Source organism: Phacochoerus africanus, chromosome 3, assembly GCF_016906955.1.
Source record: "Phacochoerus africanus isolate WHEZ1 chromosome 3, ROS_Pafr_v1, whole genome shotgun sequence".
Classification (NCBI taxonomy): domain Eukaryota; kingdom Metazoa; phylum Chordata; class Mammalia; order Artiodactyla; family Suidae; genus Phacochoerus; species Phacochoerus africanus.
The window spans coordinates 177,856,285-177,883,119 of record NC_062546.1 but is presented as its reverse complement, the minus strand read 5'-3'; the positions used below and the strand labels follow the sequence as shown (position 1 = coordinate 177,883,119).

The following is a 26,835-nucleotide window of genomic DNA, read 5'->3' as shown; positions in this document are numbered from 1 at the left end:
TACGTCCAGCTACTATGTCTATAAAGGCTTGCATGGAGCAAGTGTAGAAAGCTGTCTGTTATGTTGTCAAGATCAGAGGTGATAGGAAACTAACATCATCCTTGGGGATAGAGAAATGGATGGATTTGAAAAATGTTTAGAAATTAGAACTGACAGGACTTAGTAACTGATTGGACTGGTATATTTTAGGTGACAATTTTAATATAAATGTTATTTATACAAACAATAATGAAGCTTGCTAAGATGACATTTCAGAACCTTTCAAAGTAAATATAAGGTTGCAGAGTTGTTATACAGGTGATGACCAGGGTAGGCTATAAGTAGTGGGGAAATAACAGTGGCTTACATGAAATGGAAATTCATTACAAGATGATCTCATCTCCAAAATGGCTGCTGAAGCTCTAGCCATTAAGTCTGAATCCCCACTGGCAGAAAGGAGGGAAGAGTAAGGAGCACAGTCTTTCCCTTTAAGCAGTTCACTAAAGTTTCACATAATTTCTGTTCATATCTTACTGGATAGAATTTAGTCAAATGGTTATACCTACATACAATGGAGCCTGGAATTCTGGATCTTATTCTGAATGGCCATGTGATTATGAACCCTCCAAAAAGCTGGGGTCCTATTATTACTGAGGAAGAAAGAGATCATCTACACTGGGGGCAAAAGTAATCTGTACCACATTAATTATGAACTAAGGTCTTAGGCATGGGTTAGAAAAAATAAAACTTGTATAAGTTGTACCAGCCTGTAAAAACAACAGAAAACTAAACCACATCGAAATGAATTCACTTTGAATTAGCGCTCTGCATTCTGCCTAAGTTGCCAAGTACAGTTTTTAACCTCAACTACAATCTAGATGTGCTGGGTAAACTGAACAGGGCTTTCCCATCAATAAATATGGTTTTATACTGCTACAAAGCAGCCTCGGCTCTGCCAATATTTGAACATAGTGTTTATGGTTTCATTTCCTTTACTTTTAATAGTGGCCATAAAAAGCCAAACAAACGCATTTCATTCACATTCCTTTGAATGAGGCCTTGAATTTAAATTATGTCACTGGATCCATTAACGTTTAACTGTGGCTGGTTTCTTATCCCCTCAGACATTCAACTTTAGATTAATAACTGCATGCAGAAGATGAGAATTATCGCAGATGGCACATTGTATATGCATCATTCAGCATATAGTCACATTGATTTATGTTATGTTTTGTGTTTGATGTGTTCTCAGTTTGTTTCTAATAATAAAGGCTATCAGTAAGTTGCTGGGTTTTAATAATTTAGGGAAAATACTCCTTTTATCAATTATTCACAGTTGGTTCCCCGTACATTGAAGTGAAAGACTGCTATGACTCTTAACTCATTTAATTTTTTCTCAACATCTTTTCAACTTTTATAATTAAGCCACTCTACTGTTATTGCCATTTTCTTTATTATCCATTTACTGGATCTTTAAGTCCCAAACTCACCGAGAGAGAAGCCTTCAATGAACTGAAGCTATATGGAATAAGATTTCTTTGACCGCTAATTAGCAGCACTACATTATACTCATTATTATATAAATATTCACATTCTTAATTTTTCCAAGCAAAAGGATCACATAACATTGTCATATATTCTATGCTAAACCTAAAATTCACATTGATTTTAGCTCTAGTATATAAAGTACATTCTTGATTGGCTTTTATCTTTGTCTTTCCATTAGGTGAAAAATATATTCATGAAAAACTACTTATTTTAACATTGCTACTAATGTTTAATTTCTGGTTCTTTGGAATTGCACATAGCATTTTAGTTCTTGTATCAATTTGACAACATCTTACAATTTCTGTTGGGTAGGGAAGGGGCTTTCTGGTAACTGTGGCTTAACTCCAGGTTTGAATTTACTTATTACTCTGGATCCATGACAAAGTATTATATACAAAAATAGCTTATATTTATTTTCTTTACTTTACAGCTTTCAACATGCATTTATATGTTCCATCACACTCCTAAAAATCAAGTACCTTCTTTTACAGTAAAAAAAAAAAAAAGTCCAGAAAAGGGAATTAATATTTCCATTAGTTAATAAATAGTAAAGGTAGAACAACGTAGCTAGTTTAAAAAAGTGCAGTGTGAAAATATTGATGTTATAAAAATTCAGAGTAATGAAAATTAAATATGATCAGTGAGGGAAGAGATGTCACAAATACTTATTCCTTCAAAATGATAAAAATGTTGAAAAGTAATGCAACTCTAACAAAAATTTTGAAGATGTTCTACAAGTCAGAATGAAGACAGGCTGGGACAGAGAAAAAAACGCCAGGGAAAATGCCGCCAGGAACACCTAAGTTGAGAGCAGGTCCATCCCAAGGAAGCCTGGAGAAACTTTAAGCTAAACATCTTCGTACTGAGGCCAAGGGGGCTGTGAGACTGATATCACAGCAATACACTAAGAAATGTATCAGAACAACTGAGACCCTTTCTCATCGTATCTTTGCTACTACATTTTTTAGCTGACTGATGAAGCTTTTGCCCCCAGCAAGGAGAATAAACACTAGTTTTTAATAAAAGCAGGTGACCATTTTTAGAAGCATTTCTGGTATGGCTAAATTGATGCAGAACTGAAATGCACTGTGGAATTGTGGGGACTCTAACCTGCTCACTTGTCAGTTCCACCTCCATGCTCCTCCTGGGATGCCTGCTCCTGACAGACCTAGCTCATTTACCCATCTGCACAAATGCAAAGGAAAATTAAAATAGCTACCTAGGATCCTCAGCCTAGTTCTTCATTCACGTAAAAAAAATAAAATAAAATAAAATACAACAAACAAAAGCCCTTCAAATCAAGACATCTGAGAAAAATCCAGTAGCATGAACGAGAAAAAACTTTAAAAAATGACTGTTGGAAAAATAGAGATGATTCCAGGAATAGAAGAGAACTTATCATTATAGGTATCTTTCACAAAGTATATTGCATACTTTAAAAATGAACTTCCTTTCAAAAATGAATTTTAGAAAAGTATCCATCAGAGAATAAGAAAAAAATTCCTGGAAATTAACACGATTATTCAAATAAATAATTTACTGAATTAATTAAAACAGAATTGGCAGGACTAAAGGCAAACAACAATTCAGCTGATAAGAAAAAAAATTCTTTGAATATAGAAAAAGTGAAAAACGGATTTTAAAAATGTGTGAAAAGGGAGATGAAACAGATTAATCCAGTTAAGTCCAGCATTTACAAACAGGAATTTTCTAAATATGGAACAGAGGCAGAGATAACCAGAAAAAGAGAGGAAAGTACCTACTAGTTAAAAAGATACAATTTAAAATAATCTTATTGCCAAATAAGATAAATAATAAAAGACCTTCATCTAGGCACATCCTTTTGAAATTGCACAAAATTCCTAAAACTTAGTATAAAGAAAAAAAAAATCAAGGTTATTTGCAGAAGAGAACCTGCCTGATATCAGAATTCTTGTCAATAACACTCTATGTCAATCTATAATAGAGAAAAACTAAATATCTGGCCAAATTATCAATCAAATATGAGGACTATATGAAAACATGGTTTGAGATACGTAAGGACTCAAATTTATCAAGAACCTACCATATATGAATAAATGCCTTTAGAAGAAACTCCAGTAAAATAGAAATGGAATACAATAAAAGATAACATAAGATAAAAAGTACACCGAGAGAGGAATACAGCCTAAAAGAAGGGTTGGCAAATTATGGTCCATGGGTCAAATAAAGCTACCACTGGTTTTTGTAAATAAAGTTTTATTGAAACACAGCCCTTCATTTACTTACCATCTATGTTTCTTTTGTGCTGCAATGAAGAGCACATAGTGGCTGTGATAGAGACTGTATGATTAGCTATAATGGTATCTGCATGAACATCAAAAACTCAGAGTATTTACTATTTGCCCCTTTACAGAAAAAGTGTGCTGACCTCAGCCTACAAGATAGAAATTAGGTTGTGGGATATTAAAGTTGTTGAATCTGATTCAGAAGAATTCTTAGAGAATAGCAACTATTAAACTGGTTTTCCCTGGGATGTGAGGTTGGGGGTGGGTTTAGGAAGAAAGACTCTCATTTTTTTTTTTTTAACCAGGTGCAGGTATTTGGCTAATTCAAAAATAATAAATTCACTACTCATTAAAAATATACGTTGCATGTGGTTTTTAATGCACTAGGGAAATAGGAGTGAACAAAGCAAAGTCTCCATAATTTTAGAACTTAAACTCTTGTGGTAGGAGATAGAAAGCAATCTTGTCACTATTGCTTACATTTTGAGCCAGATAATTATTTGTTGTAGGGAATTTCAGGATATTTAGCTGCATTCCTGGCCTCTGCCCATTATATATCTGTAGCTCTTGTCCAGCTACAGCAATCGAAAATATCTCTGGACATTTCCAAATGATCCCTGGCAGGGACCATATTGTCTCTGGTTAAGAACCACTGGTAGAGTAAAAGGTTTGGCCTTGGGTCTAGCAGACCTGGGGTTTACTTCAAGTTCCACTAATTATTCGCTATTTACCTTTAGGAAATATATCTAACTTTATAAAATCTCATTTCCTCTTCTGTGAAATGGGGATAAAAAACTGGTCTGCAAGTGGCTTATCCTTCTTCATGTCCTTTTTTTTTCTTCTTCCTCCTCACCTCCTCTTGCTCTTTCTTTTCTTCTGAAAATATGTGTACTTGGTACATAATATGCATTAAACAAATAAGAGCTAGTATTATTTTCTATAACTGCAGCAGAGATGACAAGAAAGAAGAGGAGGAAAGTGTGTGGAGTGGCACGTTGCATGTGTGCTCAGCGTAGTGAGGGGTGAGGAGGGGTCACTGTTGGCCTTGGACACGTGGGTGAGGGGTCTAGTTATGCTCCCAGTGATCAAACACTGTGATGATGGAACTGTACTATGACATGTGATGTTCTGTAAGAATAACGTGGCTATGGAGCACTTGAAATGTGGTTAGTGTGATTAAGGAAGTAAACTTTTAATTATTTTTTGTTTTAATTCATTTAAATTTAGATAGTTGCCTATGGCTACTGCTACCATCTATATTAACCAGCACAGCTCAAGAGAGCAAACAAGAGTCACTGGCAGGAAAAAAATGGAAACACAAAGAGTTTATATTACAGTTTGCCAGTGAGATGAATGGGGTGATGGTGCTGAGGGCAGGAAAATATATAAAAGCATTTCAGTAACCCTGGCATACTGTATTGAGAGCCTGGATGAGGGTGGTGGAAAGAAGGACTTGGGGAAGAGGTAGGTTACCACAAGGAGAATGTCCTCAGTGGATTCATTCCTACTGGTGTCTGCTTCCAGACACCGACCTCTGGCTATGACCCTACTCAGTGACCTGTGACGTTCCTGGTTTTCTTTACAGATGCTACCCTTCCATTTCCACATCTGAGATCAGAACAGGGATCCAAAGCTTCCAGCTCGAAATTCTTTACAAGCTCTTATAATTATCCTAATAGGAAAATCACAATGTCTGCTTTAAAAAAATATTTCTCTATAGACCTAAATTTCTGAAGCTTTAATCATTTTTCTTTGTGATCCTGGGTTCTTGGTGAGTTATCTACCACTTGCTTAAAACTCTGTGAAACTTAGAACTAAACAACAAATTTAAAAACATTCTGGAGTTCCCTTCGTGGCACAGTGGTTAACGAATCCGACTAGGAACCATGGGGTTGCGGGTTCAGTCCCTGCTCCGGCGTTGCCATGAGCTGTGGTGTAGGTTGCAGACGCGGCTCGGATCCCGCGTTGCTGTGGCTCTGGCGTAGGCTGGTGGCTACAGCTCCGATTTGACCCCTAGCCTGGGAACCTCCATATGCCGCGGGAGCAGCCCAAGAAATAGCAAAAAGACAAAATAAATAAATAAATAAATAAATAAATAAATAAAATAAAAACATTCTATCAAATGTTTGTAAAATCAACAAGATTACATTTTCTATGATATATATTTAGACTTATCTCCTTTTCATATTGAAAAGTTTAAAACCATTTCAGTAATAACTGCTATCTTCACTAGTATTTACTGAGCTCCATGCCATGCTCATCTAGGATTCTAAAGAGCAGGAATCTTTTGGGAAAGCAGGACAATCCATTTAGTAGAGGTCACAGCAACCCTGAAATGGGTTTTTCACTTTAGCGATCAAGTCAGTGCATTGTTGAAATAGTCTAGATTTAGGACAATACACTCATTCTATCTGTTTCGGCTGCATAGTAGTAGAAAGTAAAGGTTTCAGGGCCTGAATAAGGATATGAGCCCAGGTTTACCATTTTTTAGTGGAATGACTTGGGTAGGTCATTGCATCCTTCAAACTTGAGTTCTGTCATCTGTAATACATATAACAAGATCTGTCATTCTCATTCCAGAGATTGTTGTGAGCTTTGCAATGTCCTATATTAGAAAATACTTTGCATTACTTAAAAAGAGGTACCAATTTTTTTTCTATTTAAATGCAACCTCTTAGCTGGTCACATCATTTTAACAATTTTATAACCCAAAGTCTACCTCCCGGGTCTTGTTGTGAGCGTAACATACAAAGTAGAACTAAAAACGCATGCACATATTAAGCTATATATTATATTTATGATATCCCTTTGATTTATTGGACTATTTACCACCTTGCAGAGGAAAAGTACAGCCGTGTAACCAGGGTTTTATAAATTATTCAGGACTAGAGAGGGCTTGTATGATTGATTAAGGATTTTTCTCATTGTTAGATCTCATATTTTCTCAAGTACCAATATAATCTTGGAAGGTCAGTCATTTTAGGGACTTCTGTCCCCAACTATTTAAAGTATTGGCAGTGCAGTTATTTTATTTTTTTTAGATTCTGGGATGTCTCAAATTCACCTGCAGCTATACTCAAAATTGTGCTAGCCAGTTACTCTTAGGCACTATGTGAGAAAAATCCTAAATACCTATTTGTTGCATCTTATTCTGCATATGAACCCATGAACTCTTACCATGAGAAAATGCTACAATGAGCAAAACAATATTTTTAAAGAAAACTAAGTACAAACATTCTTCACCTCGGAAATAAACTATAATATCTTCCTAAAAAGAAACATCATTTCCTAAAAGTTCCTATACAAAGCGAAGAAATATATTTTAGTTGTAATTTGTTACATGGAGTAGCTTTGTTCTAACAATTGCCAGATGTGGATCAATGTACTTCCACTGCTTTAAATGGTCATAATCCAGAGTCATTAACACCAGAGAGAATCTGAAGAAAGGTTAATGCAAACCATTTGAGGCAGACTCAAACAGAATCCACAAAAATTGAGGACTGATTCAGACTTTTTTTTTTTTTTTTTTGAGAGAGGGGGGAGAGTTTACTTCAGAAATATCAGAGATTATCCTGTCCAAACTCTGAGCCTCTTACCAACTGAGTGAATGGTGTAGGGCATAGGCATGGTATTCAAATTCTGAAAATTTTACCAATCCCAGTTTGACTATGCAAGGAAGACCAGACTATCCATTATCGAAAGACTAGAGTTTCACATATTGCACACACTCGCTTTCTTACCTTCAACTTGGCATATGCACTAAGAAGCATTTTCTGTATAGTCAAGAGGAAATACTAAGATGCTTTAAGGCATGGTCTCTCTCCTCAAGGATATTTCCTAAGTGTTCTCTTTGAAGAAATGTGGTTTTCAATTTAAGTTGACTTCCGTTCATATGAGAACTGATTTGATATTTCACTGGAATCTTTTTCTTTTTTCTTTTTCGTTTTGGGGCCACACCTGTGGCATATGGAAGCTCCCAGTCTAGGGGTCCAATTGGAGCTGCAGCTGCTAGCCTACGCCACAACCACAGCAATTTGGGATCCAAGCCAAGTCTGTGACCTATACCAGAGCTCACGGCAATGCTGGATCCCCGACCCACTGAGTGAGGCCAGAGATCAAACCCGCATCCTCATGGATACTAGTTGGGTTCTTAACCTGCTGAGTCACAATGGGAACTCCCTTCAGTGTAATTTTTAAAGTTTATGATGACACTGCTATGCTTACTTGGCTGTTAAAGTAAATGCCAAATTACAAAATGATAGTGACAAGGTCTAAAGATCTGGTCATGATATAGCCTAGAGATTAAACCAGGCTTTTAAGCAAGGGATAAATGCTAATAAGTATAAGAACATCAAAGATACTTAATATGCACTTCAGCTGATTTTCCTTCATGATGTGTGTGTATTTGATTTGTTATTTTCTTAGGTATTTCATAGCTGAAAAGTGTGGTATGAAAGGAACCAAACAAGGAAAGGTTCCCATGTTCCTATAGCTACGAGGGAAGATTGAGGATTGCAGCCCCAGCAGTGGAGGCAGAAAGATAACACTCCTCCAGATGGAGTCTGTCAGGGCTTCTTGTGAACACTTAGCCCCTCTGAACACTCTAATTGTCTACAAACACATGCATCCTTTCTCCAGAGGAACGCAGGTTGCTGTCACCAACCAAAAGAGCCTTCCAAAGGGACGTGACTTTGCGGGGGGGGGGGGGGGGAAATGCATTCATTAAATCAGAGATTATCCTCAACAGCCTCCTGTGACTTTAAGCAAAGTCCCCCAAGGCTTGCATTACAATGTGGGTGGCAAGAAGATGGGATGTGAAAATCAGGAAGCTTCACTACTAAGCAAAGAGGGATGTCAAGAGCTAGGGGGCCAGAGAATTGTACCAATACTGTGCTGAACATCCAGGCAGAGAGGAGGTTAAAAGTCCAAAGAAATCATGAAGCAGGGAACAGAACTGGAATACGAAACTGGTTCTGGATTAGACGCAGTCTCATCCCCAAACTTGAGCCACAAGAATTCATTATACGGCATAATAAGCATTGAACATGGGCAGAAAGAATGAAATGTCAGTAGCTCATTAGTTTAATGGATCTTTCATAAAATAACTGGCTGGAATTGAAAAAGCTTAAAAGAGGGACAAATCTCCCTGTCACCATCAAGGAGGTTTAAATGTATGCAGTGCTGCTGTGCAAAGAGAAGGGTTTACATTTGACTTGCTCATAACAGCTTGGCTCCAATCGTTCTATTTTTTTTTGGGGGGGGGGTCTGGACACTTGCCTCTTAACCTCTTGCTAATCAAAGCACTGTCCATGGTCCAGCAGCATCAAACTCACCTGGGAGCTTGTTAAAATATAAAATCTCAGGCTCCAACTCAGACCCACTAATTCCAGATCTGCCTGTTTGTTTGTTTGTTTGGTCTTTTGTCTTTTTACGGCTGTGCCTGCCTCATACAGAGGTTCCAGGCTAGGGGTGGAATCAGAGCTACAGCTGCTGGCCTACACCACAGCCATAGCAACACCAGATCCGAGCATTATCTGTGACCTACACCACAGCTCTCAGTAACACTGGATCCTTAACTCACTGAGTGAGGCTAGGGATCGAACCCGCAGCCTCATGGTTCCTAGTCAGATTCATTTCTGCTGCACCACAACAGACACTCCCAGATCTGCATTTTAATAAGACCCTTAGTTTATCCTTAGTACATGTTCATCTCTGCTGTAAAGTTTGTGAAGCTTATTTCCTGATATTTACTCTTACACCTTATAATCCGTGTGTTCCCTGTATAGTTGACTCAGTAATCTTTTAATTTTGTTTAGCCATTGATTATTTTCCTCTTTTAAAAGGAAATTCCAGTAGGTCAGGAAAAAGGCATGGAATTGGTGTTCAGTAAATATTCACTGAATGAGTAAGTGAACTGTCTTCCAGTATGAATAAGTCTGGATGATATGTAAGGTCCCCATATCTTTACCATTATAAAATCTCATTCTCTTTTCTCTCACTTGGATCTGTAGAAGAGACGAATTTTTCTTGCCATGGCTGAAACCTTGTCTGTGCTCTTCATTTCCTTTCCAGTATGACCTTGCTTTGAAAGTGTGTCCTTCTGCTTATATACATAGTACTCTGGTCCCTAGTAATCCCCTCCCTTCAGCTTAGGCCTTTGCATGTGAGTAAGAAAGAAGCCTCCCTGCAGCCACCGCCCTTATACATTTTACATATTTTCTCTCTCTTTCCCTTGATCCCTGGCCTTCTTAAGCATGTTCTCCTATTGTTTTCATATCCTTATTTAGTTATTCATGTCTCAAGATCTTGCTTCTGTCCCCACTAGCGGACTTGTTTGAGTCAGACCCAGATTCAAAACTGGTCCTAAAACTTGTGCAATTTTCTCAGTCCCCAGTCTTTCATTTTTTAAGTGGAGATAAAAGAATCGACATCAGAATCACTGTGATAATTAAAGTGCCTGTCACAGAGGCTGGCACATGGCAGGTGCTAACGTAATTTTAGATTCTCTTTCTTGGAGGAAAGCTGAGGCTAATTTTGAAACCAGCAAATTATATCTGACCAGGACTCTGACAATACAGAACACAGTGATTCTGCTGTTAGGAAATATCCATTGGAAATAATTCGAAATATCATGTAGGAGTAATGCACAAAATATTCCACTGCAGCATTATTAGGACGGTGAAAAATTGAGAACAATGAGAAATAAACATGTCCAACGTCTACATGACAGAACATTTTGCGGGAGGCAAAGTATTGCAAGAGATGCTTAAAATACTCTGAGTGGAAAAAAGGCAGAATTCAAGTTGTATCATTCTGATCCTGATTATGTATATTTATATGCAATAGACAAAAAGGAATAAGCTGAAAGGTTCAGAAAGTGTTAACAATCATCTCTGAATTGTATAATTGTGGATGGCTACTATTTCTCTCCTTATACTCTTCTAAATTTTACATATTTTACAAAATCTGGATTTATGGTTCTTAGAAAACATTACTAAAATGAATAATAAATCCAGCAGTCTTTTATTTATTTATTCTCATGCTTTAATTTTTCTGGAGAATTTGAGCTGTAGCCGTGTTGTCTATTACTTCAACTGTCTTCTTTTTTATTTGCTTAAAAAAAATCTTCCTTTAACTTTGTCAATCTGTCCCTCACTCGGCATGCTAAATGTGAACGCCATCCAGAGTTGTCTCTCTGGTCTTCTCATTTTTCTTGATAATGTCATCCACACCCTAGTTCCGTAGTTTCTCTTCTCAGCTTTGGATCTACAAGCTATGCAATCCACCAGACCAGTCCCTCTATATCCAGCCATCATGGCCTAAACTGGCCCCTTCATTTTTAATGCTACTCATTCAGTCAGCAGGCACTGGCTGTCCACTATACAAGGCTGTCTGTTAGAGACTAGAAACACACTAAAAATAAAAGGGGGCCCTTTCCTCAAGCAGCTTTTACCTCCCTTTCTCCCCTTAGTTTTCCAGTTGTCAAATTCAAACATTAGAGTCAGCATTGAACTCTTCTGTTTTTCATCCCTCCCACCAATCAAACAGTTGCTATTCTCAGTGCAGGAATTTTGAGCTCAGAAACATCGTTCAGTTTCATGACCTCTTTTTGAATGCCCACTGTCAATATCCTCTCTGAGCCTTTATTTTTTACTGGATTACCCTATGGCAGCTTCCAAAGTGATGCTTTCTTCAATATGCCCCCCCACACAACCCTTTCTCTTATAGAGCTATAAAGTAAGTGCTCCGAAAACACAGTTTAGGTCGTTGTGGTCTCCTGCTCAAAATGCAGTCAATAGCTTCTCAGTGAACACCGAAAAAAATTTCCTCAACTTGACATTTATGGTCCTCTTCCAAGGTATTAGGTTGCCCTGAATTAAATTTTTATTTTGTAGCTCAAACAGGAAGACTATTTAGGCATTTTGTATGGTACAACCTAACATTCTTCAGGTACCTTTCCATCATCTTCTAAGAATCCCCTTTTCCTGCCCTGCATTCTAGAATACAAATGAGATCAGTCTATCCTTTCCATGCATGTTCACTTCCTTTGGTTTCTTTGCTAATGGTGTTTGTTCTTCCTGGGGCTCCTCTATGCATTCTCTCTCTCTGAATACTTCTCTTCAGCCCTAAGTTCCACCTCAAGAGACTCATCCTCCACTGCTGAATCTCTTCTCAACTGTTAGTAACCCTGCTCTGCCATGAACTCCCTTACGAAATTATTCATGTGTCTGTGATGGCACCAGTGAGCAAGGGTGCTACTTCCTGGTTTTCATCTGCTGCACCCAACTGGGTTCAGAAGGTGTTCTACTGTATATACTCCTTTCCAAGCAGAGCATCCTAATACATATTTGTGTAACTGTCAGTGCCCTCAGTTATTCTCCTCAGTTAGTTAGCTGTACTTCAGGTTGAATGTGGTATTTTCATACTGTTCTTTGCTTAGTTACCTATTTTCGCCATTTGAAACTTCTTCCATTATTTCAAAAAATTATTATTATTTTTTAATTTAAAAAAAGCTTTGCAAGACATGGCATCAGTTACACTATTTAGCACTTGAATTCTCTGGCTAATTTTCTCATATAGACATTGCAATTCAGCAATATGACTTTATTGTAATGACAAAGGAGATGCTTTTTGAATCCTTATTTCAAAACTTTCTAATTTATCTCTGACATTCTTCCATCAAAAATAAAAATCCTCAGGTTAAATATATGTTAAAAATATAAAGTATAGCAGAGCTTGAACATTAAGGTATTTTGAAGGCCTATTCACTCCTACCTTACATATAAAAACAAGAATCTATGAGCATACTGTTTTAACCTTACTTCAATAATATTTATATATTGTATATAATAAAACATTAAAATAATGTTTATGAGCCAAAAAGTCTACTAGAAAAAAATATAGTGTGCTGTGGTTATTATGAAGGACTGTGGGCCAGATTTGTGTTGACTGTCCAATTGGAATCTCAGTTCAATCATAAAATGGAGACCATACCACCTCCCAGAACTATAGGAAGAGTTAAAATGCAATAACATATGTTAAGGGCTTAGGATATTATCTAGCACATAGTTAATAAAAAACGATAGTTTATGAATAAAAATAAATGACAAGAAAGAATAGCATTCCCCAAAGCTATTATGATTCTAGAAGTTTCCTTATAGATTATACATGTATGTATGTACGCATATATATATACGATGATGTCATACTTAGTAGTCCATAATAAGCAACCAAGCACTTAAGAAGATTATGACATCATTCCTAGTATTACATTGAGTGAGAGAGAGAGCGGTCATCCCCCCCCAACCCCCATCTGCTGCAGCAAAATTTTGGCTGAAGACGTGAAGGGCAGTAAACCATGCCAAGCCTGGAGTGGTATTTAGGAAGCATCACAAAGCAAAACTCATGCTGCAGTTTGGCGTCTTTTCTTCTAGCTGATGAAAGGGAAAGGGGACATTTCAAAAATTCTTTCCATCTTAACCTAAAACCAGAAAAATCCTTTTCCACAGAGCTTGAAGAAATGTTTAAACATGATTTGCCTGATTTTCTATGTGGTATTAATTATCAAATTCATTTTGATTAATTAGAGACACGTAAGGAAGATTTTGCGTAACTGAAAAAAAAAAAAATGTACCAAATGCCTGTTTTACAGTTTGTAGACTCATGAAAATCAAGAACAAAAAAGTAATGGGGGAAAATGTTGATAAATTCATTTATCCATCAAATAAATATTTATTGAACTCCTGTTGTGGTCTAGGCACTATTCTATGTGCTAAAGATAGGAGCAAAAAACATCAGTAAAGGAATTAACTAAATGTCAAGACGATATTGATCTGAAAAACCATGATACGTATCCCTGACTTTCTTAAGAGTTCAATAGCCAAATTCTATTCTTATTTGACAAAGTAACAGACTATTTGAATAAATTCTGGTTTATTACATAAAATTTGTCAACAGACCCCAAGACGAATTTTAAAATAGTTATAGAAAATTTAGGAATCAAGAGGCTTTTGGCGAGATAATATGCCACTTCTCCAATACCCAGATAAATCGCAACAGAGCTGATTAATTCCTACTGACAATATATTGAATATGTTTTTCAGTGGTTAAATAATAACTTCATTCTTTCCCAGTTCATGCAAATATCCCAAAGTTCAAAATTAATATAATGAGTTGCTAAATGAGTTTGGAGCTCAGGAAACAGATTCTCACCTGAAATGTATACTGTACAAATGTAGTTAGATGGGAAAATACCAAAGAGATTTTTTTTTCACCAAATATGAAATGTTTTCACCTACTCTGAGTGAAACCTAAAAAGAAAGAATGGTTCCAAGGATTTTACAATATCCAGGAAGAATAGTTAAGTCCTATTTGAGGGTTCCATACATGATTCCACTGAGTAATTTCTCAAGAAAAAACGCAATATATTTCACATATCTCGTAGTCTATTAGATTTTGTTTAGTATTTGAAATAATGTATTTTCCTTTTTTTTTGAGAGCACAGGGATTTAATGAATTCATCTTCCTGTGCAAAAATATTATGTGATGCTGCCTACACTCTGGGAGGGTGACAGTGGCATCTGCCCCTTCACTCTCTCCCACAGTAAGTACCCCCAGCGGCCAGCCTCTTGATAAGTGCTTGTGGAATGAATAAATTAAGGTTCTCATAATTACACATTGCAGAGAAAATTAAACAAGGACAATGCAATCGTCTCCTTCAACTGCTACAAATATTCACGCTCACAGGTGTACACTTGCATACTGCTGATATTTCAAGGTCCATAGTTAAACATTAGCCATTTTTAAAGTACATTTAAGAAAAGTAGCCTTACTACATAAAATATTTTGGACCGGTAGTCTTGAGGGGGGAAGACTATATGAATGCCAAGGAAAGATTTAAAAGACGTATTGATCTTCTCAGGGAGGCAGAAAATGTCTTCCATTTTTTTTTTTAAAGGCAAATTACAAATATCTGTTTTATTGACATGCGTATATATTAAAGTCAAAGATAATCTTAATGAATTAAAGAAAGGTAATACCCACAATTGGCAGCTCCAGTCAGTATACATCCTGATGCTGAATTTGAAAATTAATTATTTTTCATGTAAGGCACAAGGCCTAGGATCAATGATTCAACTACTTTCACGGCAAGATGAAGGATGACTCTCTTATTTTGCCAATGCTGCATAAAGCATATGAAAAATTGGTTCTTTCAATAACTAACAACCTTGGCCTTTGAATACGTGCAGTGCTAAAGACTAAAGCATCAGTGAAGGAGTTAACAATATTTTATTCACCAAACCCAACAATACTGAGTCATTCCTGGGCTTTTGCCTCTAGGGCTCATTCTACCTGGGAAGGGCGAGCCATTGCATATGGCCATTTTAGAAAATATCACTTTATTAGCACGATTCCCTCACATAAAATCATTACTTAGCATATTTCTTTTAAATTCAAATTACTGCATTTTTCATTAAGAGAGAATTTGGAACATTTTTAAAGGCTGTTACAATGATGACTATTCCCCAAGAAGCCAGAAATATTGATATTTGCTAACAACATGCAACACAGACAAAAAAACACAATTCCTTAGACATCTTAGAATCGAAACAGCCTTGAATAACGGCATTCTCTGTGTAGCAAATCATACATGCTATAGACAATGATCAACGTAGGGTTAAGGATAAGAGACCAACAATAGAGAGATTAATTTAAATAAAACCTTCCAAATCCTCCCTGCTTTTCCTTCATTTAAACACCCAAACAAACATGTGGGTACCTTTTAATTTTCTGAATGAGTAGTTTCCAATCAATGTTTCCTTGGTTAGAGACAACAAGCTGAAGAATCTACCGGAACAAGACAAAAGAAAAAAAATTGATATAAAGATGTATTAACTAAACATTAAAAACTGTAACTCACCAGTAAGCAAACACATTCTTTATATGCAGATAATAAATCTATGTCGTGAGATATCTGTAGCACAAAAAATGCAGTACTTGAATATTTAGGAAGCCCAGTAAGGAATTTGAAAGCATTTTACTTTGAGATCACACAAAGCAGATCCTTTGAAAAACAGATTCGAGATAAAACAAAATAAAACATTAAAAAACCCCAAACCATTACCAGCACATATGCAGCGATACCACCCAAGTCTAGCCTTTGAGAACTGCTGCAGAATCCTTCTCCCCAAGCATTATCTCCGCGGGCTGGCTCTGCCTCTCTAGTTCCAGACAGACGCAGTCTGCAAGCCACCAGCTCCTGTCTGTGTGTGTCGGGGAAAGGGAAGCTGCAAATTAGAAAAAGTCCCCGCAGTGGCGAAAAGGAAAATAAGGCGAGTGGGAGAGGGAGAGAGATCTCACTAGCCTCAGAATTTTCGAGAATGATGACAAGCCACCCAGTTCCGCCATCATTCACTGACAATAAGATGTAGCCCTGGCGTATGATTTAGCAGTTTGCATAGGGGCTTCTGGTATCAAATGCCTGACAGGCATCTTAATTGCTTCCATCCAAGTGTGTCCCCAGGAGTCGAGTCTATAAGCCTATGAATGTCATCATCTGTTCTCCTTTGTGTTAAAGCCAGACACACACGCACGCACGCACACACACACACACACACACACACACACACCCCTTGCTTAAATAGAGAAACCCTTTTCCTCCATATATGATTACAAATAAGTTGAGCTACACAAACTGGACATGACTGAATGATAGTTTATGGAAATTTTTATTATCTGCATTTATGACATCAGGGTTTCTTTTGTCATTGGCAGTTACTAATGATATTTTAAAAACTGAGTATCACATATCGCTTATTTATGTTCCAAAATAAATGCGTTCATTAGAGAAATGCATGTATTTACATATATTTTCTTATGGAACATTCCATCCCCTTGCAACTTGTGATAATTATACACTTGGCGATGGTTTCCTTACAAGGGACAACGCAGCAGAAAAACAAAGAGGATTAGGAAACCAGGTTATAGATGTGACTTCTGGGGACAATTTTATTCCATTTACATGCCAAAGCCAAAGGAGGTGGCAACCGGCTTGAGTATTGGGATTTTACAGCCCCTGAGGACCAAAGCAGGAAATTGAATCTCTGGCATAATCAGTATCCCCTTTATGTTAGCAACTGAAATTAACAATTGAATATCACTGTTTTACAGTGCCCCGTATGTAGGGAGGTTAAATGTGGCATAATTCCCTGTATTTATTTCCTGGACAAAAGGGACAGGAAAAATGTTAACATAAATAAGTTAATTTTTACAGCATTGTTAGCTCTGTGCATCAGTGAATGGAGCAAAGTTCCATGTGTACCAAAAGGGCCTGCTGTGAAGAAGGTTGCTGGGAGGGAGCATCACCATGGTTACCGGAAACAGAAAGTAGGAAAAAAAAAAAAAGGTGATGATAGAGAAGATGGAAGGAGACTACAGTGGAGGAAATTCAGAGACAGAATGATAGGCTTCATTTTTTCTTTCTAGAATAAACTGTCTCTACTAATTTTCTACTAGATTTCAAATGGATTAGGATGAATTTGCATTCTCTATCAGCCACATTTCTCCTCTACTTTTTGATCACCAGCTAACTTTGCTTTCATAAATTCGATTCTTTCGTATGAGCTGGATACTGATACCTCCTTGCCTCTGATCCTACCCTGGATGCATGTTCTCCACTCACCCTTTGTTTCACAGGTGAGACAGCTGAGGCCATGGAATCTGACCAAGGTCACAGATTGTCTGGAGCCAACAGAGACACCATCCCAGTTTCCTGGTTCAGGTCCCCTGTTTTTCTTCTCTCACCAAATGACGTTTATTTCTGGACTGTCGCCTATTCTGTTTGCAAGCAAAATATATTCCAGAAAACTCCTTTGTCTTTGATTTTGTAAGCCTTCTTTTATTTGCTAAAGCAGCAATTTTTCTCTTTAAATTATGCACTGAAGTTGTTCTGAGGACTAGCTTTGCTTAATATCTGTGCTGTACTGTACTGGAGATCTGGAGAAACTGGGGTAATTATGTCACTGCTTTTCTTTCATTTCCAGCCTGGCAATCAGATGAATCAAGCATGATTGCCCTTTTGTGAACCTATCTTGTCGGGCCTGAACTTAAACGTCATATACTAGGCGCTCTATCATCCCTGGCATCATTCTTTCTGCAAGCATGAAATTGGACAATCACATTGAATCAGCCTCCTGACTTCTTCCTCGTTACAGACAATTTGAACTTTCCTGGGGTTTCCCCAAATAATGAAGCTGCAAAATTGGGAGCTCATGTAACAAGAAAATAAAAAAAGTCACTCAAAACAACCACTGGGGGGCGCAGTATTTGTTAAAAATCTTCCAGAGCTACTCTGTAAAAATGAGTAGGATTTTTGACTTTGATGTTTTACTGTTATTATTTCCTTTGTAAAATGTTCTTTCAATATTCACTTCTTATGACTCATTGCTTTTAGGTTAATTTATCGATAATTGGAGTCATACTGCCTCTTTTGACAGCTAAAATTCAGTTGCTGCCACTACTACTACCCTCTGCCACCAGTGGGTCAACTATAAAATAAATTAATCACAGTTTAAAAAAATAGTATCAGCCTAGGTAATAATTACAAGAAATTTCATGTTTCAGTGATTCCTATATAGTGGGTTAGGGTTCTCTTCCTCTAAAAAAAAGGAGGAAGAGAATATCCCTTTAAATATCCTCATATCTCTTTAAATATGAACTTTATTAAATGTCTATTTCTTTTTCTTCAGTGATTTTTGACATTATGGTTATTTTTCAAAGCGAACGTTTTAATATGTTGTCCTTTATTGGTCACGTCTGAGCCTAAAAAAACTATGCACAAGACTGTCATTTCTTGAAACATGAATCATATTTTGTCAAGGTCTCATAAAGCACACATAATGGTTTTTGGACAGCTTAGCTTCCAAAAATATGTAATACTCTTTGGGAGTATACCTGGTTCAGTCAATGTGAATATGTGGTTCAGTCAATAAGAATGAGTGAGTATATTTTTTTTCTTTTGTTTTTTTCCATTCATTAGTGGAAGGAATTATTAAGTAATAGTTCTGTTGTAATAATAACTTGTCTGTTGTAGAATAAGCACAGTATGTAAAATATAATCCTTGCCTATAACAATGTTTTATTCAGAGAACTCAAGATGAGAGATAATTGAGACTTTTTCATGATTTTTTATATTTATGCTTACAAACCTCAACTGTAGTCTAGCACTATTTGTCAGTTCATTTAACCAATTTTAATGACACACACCTGTATTTCAGACACTTGATACATTCTAGGAATGGGAAAGAAGGGAACAACATTTCCTCCTCAAGGAAATGTTAGCGAAAGTAGCACAGAAGTAAACAGAGACCTGAGTTCACACTTCTTTTTCTCACTCTTATGAGACATGGCTCTGCCCCTCTGTTATAGCTGCTATATCTGCTTTATCTCAGAACTTAATCTTTATGAATATGATTTAACTATATCCCCAGATTCAGTTGGCTCCACCCCATGGCTCTTCTGGAAGATTCTTGTTTCATTCCTTAGGTATAGTGGTCTGTGTATTTCTGTATCATTCTTTAAACTCTTTAGGAATGAATAAGGAGGTATTTCTTCCTTACTTCCTTGACGCCTTTGGTCATGCCTCATTTTCCCAGCCAGGGCTTTCTTAGCTACCATAAAGAAAATTGCAACCCTGTCCCTCTCAGAGGCCTTCCTCTCTTGCTCCATTTCCCCCTTTTCCCAGAGTACTCTTCACTTTCTATGACATTGTCAACTTTTATTTATTATGTTTACAAATTGTTACCTGCTTCACTCTCTAGTTCCATGAGGGAAGTCGTCTTTACCTGTTTGGGACACTGATCTATCCAAAGCACCTCTAAGACAGTGCCTAGAACTGAGCAGCACTCAAAAATGTTTTTTATTTTTATTTATTTATTTGTGTCTGCTTTTAGGGCTGTACCTGCAGCATATGGAGGTTCCCAGGCAAGGGGTCAAATCAGAGCTACAGCTGCTGGCCTCTGCCACAACCACAGCAACGCCAGATCTAAGCTGCATCTGCGACCTACACCATAGCTCACGAAACGCCAGATCCTTAACCCACTGAGGGAGGTCAGGGATCAAACCCGCATCCTCGTGGACCCTAGTTGGGTTCATTAACAGCTGAGTTACGAAGGGAACTCTTTGAAAATATTTTTTAAATGAGTAGATGTGAAAAATCACAATATTAATGTATTTAAGCACAAGAAAAGACTTTGGGTTCTATATTGATCTCCTTATTCTGCATATTCAGTCTTCCTTAGGAATACTGTCTTTTATTTGTACAATAAATCATCTTTTGCCACAGAATCAATTTCTTGGGGGTAATTTCCATTAAAAATAGACATTTATTTAAAATAGAGACTTGCCTCCTACTTTCTTTGAGTTCTGCAAAGTACTTAGCACGGGGATATCAGTTCTTGAATACTGAGAAAGAGCTTGTTTGATAAATTGTACTTCTATTGGTGTTAAATTATGCTACATTTTAATCTTTAGTTAAATTGGAATAATTAATAAATTAATAATATCTCATGGCCAAAATGCTTTGAAATTGCTTTTCAAAAAATGACTACAATTACTATAAAATTGGCAATAGAAGTAATAATTACATTTTACCTAGTACTTTAAAATTTGTAATTCTAAAATTATTTAGTTCTCTTGAGTATAACAATGGAGCTAAAAATAGAATTGGTGGGTCATAAAGTAGACATACATTTAGCTTTACCAGATATTGCCAAACAGTTTTCAAAAGTGTTTATACTAATTTATACTTCCACCAGCAATGTATCAGAGTTTCAATTGCTCAACCAGTATGTTTTCAACATCTGGAGAGCCTTTTATTCCTAGTGTAGTTCTTCAAGACAATGACTTCATGAATTGAACTAGTAATTATTTTTTCATAACAACAATAGAATATTATGGTGCCACAGGCTTAGAACGTCTTTGTTTAGAAGAAATTTTAGGCTCTACAGTGAACATTATGCAAAAGTGTTCTGGTATGAACATATATTTTGCAAATGCGACACATGATGATAAGTGCATAAGTGAAGACCCTATGATGATTATGTGTTTGTTAAATAAATGAGTCGTCAAGGGATATTTCCCTTAGAAGGGAGACATTTTACATGTGCTTTAAAAATATTAATAGGCATCTGTGAAGTAAAAATCAGTGAAAAGATTGTAATAAAGTGTGTATCTTAGGAGTTTATCAAATCAAAGGACACATGTCTGTAGCAACACAACCTGAACTGCACTGTTACAACAGAAGAATGGACAGTTAAGGTCCTTCCAATACTGTGCCTTTTGAACAAATCCCCTCCTACTGATGCTCACCAAAATCACTAGTTTACTTCGGGAATAGTCAGCTTTTTTTTTTTTTTCTTTTTCTTTTTCTGCCCGCACCTGCGGCATATGGTAGTTCCCGAGCTAGGGGTCAAATTGGAGCCACAGCTGCAGGCCTATGACACGGCCACAGCAACACCAGATGCAAACCGTACCTGCGAACTACACCGCAGTGTGCAGCAACACTGGATCCTTAACCCACTGAGTGAGGCCAGGGATCAAATCCGCATCCTCGTGGACACTAAGTAGGGTTCTTAACCCGCTGAGCTACAACAGGATCTCCTACTTCTTTTCTTCCAACCCAAATTTTATATTTTTGGATCCATTTAAAGTTCTGCCTTCTTTTATAATGGCTTCCAGAACTCTCCCAGTACAAGGCGCCACAAAGCTTTTTCCTTTCTCAGAGTTACCATGACAGCCAAAAAAAAAAAAAAATCACTGAGATACTATAACGTCTGATATTTTACATGGCTTCTGGCTGGTCTTCAGTTGTTTATACTCAGTTATTCTAGTACTGACCAATTTAAAAAACACAAGATATGAATCTAGAATATATGATTTTTTTATAATATACCAACCTCTCTGAACACATTGTTTTACTCAACAACTCCGAGAGTTATGAACCTCCCTCTTATAGTTGAGGAAATAGGCCCAATTAGGTTTAGGAGTTATATGCTATGGACACACAGCTGGTAAGTGATGAAACAGAAATTCAATCCCTGGACTTCTGAGCTAATTAGTTCGTAATTCAGCTTAACACTTCTATGGTATTAGAAGAGGAGCAATAAATTAAACATAGAATTGAGAATTTTCCATTTTTCTAGGACAGATACATAAGACAGACTATGTATTGCTCTAAGTGTTCATAAAACAGTATTAGGAACAAGAATTTTTACTTTCAGAATTATTTCCGATTCTATCAGTTCATATTTAAATAACATATGTGTAAACACAAGCATTCCTATAGTCAAGGAAGACACTGTTATTTTATTTACTATCTATCTGGTTTATTCTTGGCAGAGTATATAGAATCACATGCATGACATATATATGCTCACGTGTTTTTAAAAACTTCATTGTTTGACACTTTGAGTTTATTGTGTATGTTTTTAAACGTCTTGTTGCAATTAACCTGTCTTAGAAACACAAACTATAAATAAAATACTTGTTTCACAATATTAATCATTACCCTTATTTTATCACATTGAGCTGGAAATAATCAAATATCATGATGAATCTTAAATGTTACATCAGAGAACACTATTACATTATCATATTACTTAATGCATGTCTTACTGGAATTAAATTTATTTAGAGTCAAATTTTGGGTGTGAGCACTTTTCTTCCAAATTGCTCCATTCCCTCCATCAGGTCAAATATTACCTTCTCAAGGACTTGGCCACCCAATTTAATATTGCAAACTGAAGTTCCCATTCTCAATCTCCTTTATCTTATTTTGCGTAATACTTACACATTATCTAATATGCTGTGTAATTTACTTATCTTTATTCTTTATTGTCTATTTCTCCTCATTCACTTGTAAGTTCCAGGAAGACAAAACTTTTGCCTGTTTTGTTCTCTAATGTAACCCAGGTTCCTAGAACTGGGCCCAGTACATAACTGTCCAAGTAAATGCTGAGTTCATACCTGTATGAATAAATAATTGAAATTATAATGCTAAAGCCCATATAAAAAACATGAATTACCTATGAAAAAATCTGAACCCTGAGTTCATTAGTTGAGTAAATTCAATTTCAGAAATCACTAGACAAAATACACGGTTTATTTCATTTACTTTATATTTGGTATATTTCATTTAGTTTATACCTTGGTTAATAGATACACAAGTTTTAGAATTTTCATCTTTAGTATATTTATAGCCACTATGAGTACATCTCTTCTTTTACTTCAGATGTTTAGAAATAGTTACCTATGTTTTTACCTATTTAATCTTTATTTTTACTAAAATTCTTTTAGCATTTTTTTTTAACTTTCTTGTGAATCCTTAGTTATTACTTGCATATTTAGCTTCATCTTTCCATTCACCTAAAAGTCAATACAAACTGCTTCCTTTCACTACTGGAGATAACAACCAGCCTACGGAGAAACCATGTTTACAGGAGAAACAGGAAAGTCATGAAAGAAAATTATGAGAATTTGTGTTGAAGAATTCTCACTTAATAAAATCTTCACTTAACAGTCAGTCAAGCAGAATCATCTTCAGGAGCTATGAATTTCTTGGCCGATCTTCCTGAGAGTAGGAAATGAACCTTCACTTCCTCTAATGTCTCCCCAAGTGGGAACATTACGGTTTAATGGAAGGCTGGATGAGGACACCAAATCAAACGCTACGTTGTATAACCGGAGATCTGAGATCCCGATTTCTTTCTGAAAACTGCTAAAAGGAGTTATTTTGTTTACTGCTTTCTAAGCTTTGAAGATTAAGTTGCCTCAATATACTAAATATTTGTCACTCCTTCAACACTCAGCAACTTCGGAGAACTGGAGAGCTGGCAGTAACTGGGAGGTCGGCTAGCACCAATCCGTTTGAATTAGGCAGTCTTTAACACTAACATTACTAGATTATTCTGAAAAGGCTTAAACGCTGCAAGATCCTACAGCATTTCCCTTCGGTGTTTAACACTTCCAGTTCAACCCACAAAACGTCCACTGTGATGGTTTAAGAAATGCAGTGTCATACGTGAAATGGTTTCTGAACACGTATATATGACAGGAATTTATTTTGTGAATAGCCAAAATCCACATTCTGAACATTCATGAAATCCATAGTGATTCTCTGTGCTTTTTACGAGAGCGTAGACCCTAAGGGGCTAGTCACCAAGAAGTACATAGGAAGGTTCTTAGTCTCTATCATTTCTCTTCCTCTAGTCCATGTCAGGGGTACATTAGAGATGCAAGGAGAGAATTAAGTGGTATGCTCTTTGTTTACAGGTTTTTTTTTAATAAAAAAGTTTCTCAGAACTACACACACTTGGAATATTTAGAATTGGTATATCAAAATGTTCACTAAGGTCCGAAATCTTCCTTTGGTTCCTTGTTCTGAACCAAAGAACAGAATGATGGATATCCAATCCCTTGTGTGAAAAGAAAGGGGAACTGTGATCAAGAGTGGGGGCACTTTTATGTTTTATCCTATCATCAGATTTTCTAAGCTACAAAAGATAACTAGATAAAAGGTATCTTGGCTTTTAAATTAAAAGGATGTATACATGATCAATGTCTATAAATAAATATTCTTTCTCAACAGAACCACCAACTTGGCTAAAAAGAGGTCATGTGGGCAGGATTCTATATGGCAATATCTGAAATTATATTATACTATCATTTTCCATAGTTTGGTGGATTTCCCCCTTTGTATCTAAAAGCAAACATATCATTAAAGAAATGAGTATTTTAGTTAATATACTGGAAAAAAAAACCTCAAGATGTTTTTCTAGACATTGTCCATCTACTGTGATTTATTTTTCAAATGGATTGTGAAAACATACTTTTTGCAAAGGTGGCCATTGCAAATAACTGGGCCAATAAATCTATTTGGGAGAGACATTCCTACATTTCTAAGATTGCTAACTGTTTTTAAACTTCCATGTTATAATCCTTTTTTTTTTTTTCCTCCCTTGCAACTCTTCCTTCTCCTTTTAACCCCAAAGTCAGAGGAAGCATGGTCAAGGAAACAGGAAAATATTTAAGGAATCATTTAGACACACTTCCCTCGACCAAGGTCCTGCACTTTTGTGTTAGTTGAGGGGAGACTTGGCGTGTTTTACACCATTTTCTTTCTAGTAATATCTGGTAGGCTCTTTCTGTATTGGTGCAAAATTAATAATGCTAATTTGTTTTGTGGATGCTGACTTAGAAAAAAATGGAATTGGAGATGGGGAGAAAATTATGTGGTTATTGTGGTCACTGCACATAGCACTACAGTCTGGCATCTATTTATTTTAAACCCAGTAGAAGTAAAGAAATAAAGAAAAAAGAACAGGCAGCTTATAGATATCTTCTGCTGAACTGTCTATGGGCACATAGCTATCATGTTAGAAAAAAGCAGAAGGTGCCTCAATGATAGGTTTCTCTAGATAGTAAAGGCTGATTATAAGTTTCTTACAATCTCATAGTTTAATTTAGAGCTGCTCAAAAAAGTATGACTGACTGACTGGCTGATGAGAGAAGGGGCAGTGAAACCCATGTTAAATGCACAAAGAATGCACGATGGGAAACTTTGAGAAATTAGTAGTCAGGACATTCCATTAAAAGCCAAGAGCAATGAAAGAGAAACTTATTTTATAAAAAGGAAAAACTGAAAGAAAAAAAAAGCATTTAGGGGAGAAGCGAAGAGGATAAACTAACATAGAAATTGCTATGATTGACCCAGTGCTACGTGCATCATCTGAAGACAAGTAAATGAAAACTGATGGCACGTGTTAGGAGGGTTAAGACATTCAAATCAAAAGGAGAAAATTAAGAATATGGGAGAAAGGTAGAGAAAGTTATTGGATCAAGAGCCTTGGAAGCAAACAGAGTTTCATTTATAAATCAGAGAGCTAGTCTGACAGGTGAGGCGGGCTGAGGCCCTTGAAAGATCTCATTCAATGGCTGGCATTACTGAATGCCCAGCTGGGTCTGAACAAGAGTAGTTTTAAACAGCGACATTGTTCTAAAGAAATCTTAAGTTTCATGTGCCCTCCAATGCAGCCTTATAAATCTTAACAAGCATCAATATTCAGCAACCACCTGCAATCAGCATTACTCCAGAATTTGCTAGACACAGCAAGTCGTTGACAGGGAGTATTTTAATTTGGATGGCTGGTCCTCTACTCAGGATTTACATGTATTGATGGTATGCAAATCAGTTCAGTTCAGTGTCATCAACAGCATAAATTAAGTACATCCTCTCATGAGGATTATCTTGGAAAGAGAGAATGTCACCCTCAATAAGCCTATGGCCTGGAGGTGAACAGTCCTTCTTAGAGTGAGGCAGAGTGAAAAACAGACAAAAAGCATTTCCTCACTATTGACTGGCTGCCTGCATTCTTCTTTACGTTAACTGCCTGATCACGCACATAAAATATTTTTGCTCGGAATAATTTTTTTTAACATTGGTGCAAGACAAGAAAAAGATAACATTTTGCTCTTAGGTCGCTGATACTGCACATAGGCAAATAATAGGAGAAAACAATCTTCACCTCTGACCTTTGTATAAAGAGTGCATATTTCATTAAGAAGTGATGTCCTCCAGCAAAGGACACATGTTTTGTGCTAGTGGGGATGGATTTACAACTGCCTATCACACATTCTAAGTAATTTAGAGTAAAACAAAGAGCTAAAGGACCCACAGAGAAAGATCACAAAATTGTGTGACAAATTTAAGAAAAATAACCTTTTGGGTTAGGAAGCACTACCCATGGCTGCTATTTTTAAGAATTTGTAAATCATGCCCGGCAATAGCTGATTAAAGGAAAACGACATACAGCTCATTCTACAAAGTAAAGACATTTTCCACTGTGTTTGCAATTCCTCCCTATACATGTTATCCAGCCAGCTTATTAGGATATCATCAATGAAAAATTATTTTTAAAGTCTGGATTTAATTACACATGAAAGAAGAGAGGGTTCTTGAGGCCTGATTACAAGTGGACTGGTCAAG

General features: G+C 36.6%; 1 protein-coding gene across 8 annotated transcripts in view; it reads right to left on the bottom strand.

Moving 5' to 3' along the window:
* The window catches only part of MAP2 (microtubule associated protein 2), a 300,866-nt gene that overhangs the window by 137,010 nt on the left and 137,021 nt on the right, over positions 1 to 26,835 (bottom strand). For all 8 annotated transcript variants that reach the window (XM_047773380.1, XM_047773386.1, XM_047773379.1 and 5 more), the window contains one exon: positions 15,574 to 15,641. The gene's annotated coding sequence lies outside the window, so the exon portion shown is untranslated. The remainder of the gene's footprint in view (positions 1 to 15,573; positions 15,642 to 26,835) is intronic.